The 1,977-nt window shown below is 39.0% G+C and overlaps 1 non-coding gene across 1 annotated transcript; it reads left to right on the top strand.

The window, feature by feature from the left end:
* The first annotated feature begins 1,654 nt into the window (after nt 1-1,654).
* On the top strand, nt 1,655-1,736 carry Trnal-aag. The gene has a single exon. It is a non-coding gene; the product is annotated as a tRNA-Leu (tRNA).
* The last annotated feature ends 241 nt before the right edge of the window (nt 1,737-1,977 follow it).

Genomic DNA, 1,977 nt, shown 5'->3' with positions numbered 1-1,977 from the left:
GAGATTTGGATCACTAATTTTTCTGGATCAACATGGTAAGTTCAAGTTTTGATAAGATATCAAAAAATTCAATTTTGATGTACGTAGAACTAGATTTTCTAAAGATTAATAATGCATCATAATTTATTCATTGTCTTATTTTGTTCGCAATGTTTCGGTAGATTCGTATAAGCTTGAACCATCTTTTGGGGCTGTTTACCCCTATACCTAAGCCTCAGAGTGGGCTTTTTTGTGTATGGAGCTAATCCAATATTTCGGTAACAAGGACTTTATTAAAATTACAACTGTTCCACTGAAAATTATTTTGTGAAATTTGAATTGTATAATGGTAAACAATGAAAATATTCAATTTGAGAAAAACCATGGTGCAAGACCTTGTTAATTATAATTAACTTTCCCTTTTCTTCCTATTTCCCTTTCTATTTTTCTTTCCCTCTCTTCCTCCCTCTATCTTTTCCTCTCCCTTAATTATTGAATCACAATTCACATCATAGAAATAAGTGGTTGAATTGAAAAGAACGTTCATGAAAACTCTGCCAAAGCCAGAAAAAAAAACCATCCATCTACCTATCTGTGAGGAATTGTATCTATCTTTTGTAAGAGATACTCGTACTTTTGTGTCACAGGTGTATTAGGCTATTATGTGTGAACCTTTGTTCTGTCCACTGAATTCATCGTGGTGTGAATGACACTTTGAATTATTCAGTTGAAAGCCTACGAGTGTATTTCGCCTGCATGACTGAATTTAGTCAATAGAAGTAGGTACCACATCATCTCCCCGTTTATACCGCAGACTAAAACTGTGAATTCATCGTGGTGTGAATGACACTTTGAATTATTCAGTTGAAAGCCTACGAGTGTATTTCGCCTGCATGACTGAATTTAGTCAATATAGAAGTAGTTACCACATCTCCCCGTTTATACCGCAGACTAAAACTGTCATCTCCCTGACAGTGACCAAGAATGACACTTTGAATTATTCAGTTGAAAGCCTACGAGTGTATTTCGCCTGCATGACTGAATTTAGTCAATAGAAGTAGGTACCACATCTCCCCGTTTATACCGCAGACTAAAACTGTCATCTCCCTGACAGTGACCAAATGTGTGCAGCCTTTGAAATAGGCAGTAGATAAAATACTCATACTACAGTCAACACTGGTTAGATAATTTGTACTGGGGACTTCTTCGTGATTGCCAATTCGTTATGGACTGTGGGGACTTATATGGGGCAAAAACTGATTTTACGGGTTAATTTCCTATGGGGCAGTTTTTTTTTTAGGCTGAACACCATGTACTTATATGTCCACAATGAGAAAAGGGAGTCGAACCCGGAACCTTGTGTTCTATTTTTCACCTTGTGCATCGTTAGCAAGACAAATATGAATTAGGTCTACTGTGCATCCCAAGTAAACACGAGTGTAAAATCACCTATGAAATTATTTATTTGTACACTAAGCATCAAGGCCGCGTGTGACCTTCATATCATTGAAAAGTCCCGAGTTCGTTGACCTCCACATTGAGAACGGCTGCTTTTCAAATTCCCGCGGTCCCGTTAGAAACATTGTTGTGACGTCACACATCACGTGGTTGCCTCATGGCGTCCCTGCGCGGCATCCACTATCATATTGTTTATTTCTCCTCCTCTTGTTTCGCAGGTAGCGTGGCCGAGCGGTCTAAGGCGCTGGTTTAAGGCACCAGTCTCTTCGGAGGCGTGGGTTCGAATCCCACCGCTGCCAGAATTTTTACACAGTTTGTACTATTTTTACTTTCCTTCTTTTTCTTCTTAAGTGTGCCATGTCCATTACTAGACGTTGGCGATCAAATTGGCTTATCATTATTAAGCAGCGCGCACACTGATCATACACTTCCAACACTTCAGACATTTCCGACAAATTTTGTATTTTGCTTCCTATGTTAAGTAATGGTAGTCCGCACAGTCCGCACACCTATCCGTATCAGACATTTCCAACACTTACG

This window comes from Diaphorina citri, unplaced genomic scaffold (genome assembly GCF_000475195.1).
Source record: "Diaphorina citri unplaced genomic scaffold, Diaci psyllid genome assembly version 1.1 scaffold371, whole genome shotgun sequence".
Lineage (NCBI taxonomy): Eukaryota > Metazoa > Arthropoda > Insecta > Hemiptera > Psyllidae > Diaphorina > Diaphorina citri.
Note: the sequence above shows the minus strand (reverse complement) of the source record. Positions and strands in the feature narration are given on the sequence as shown.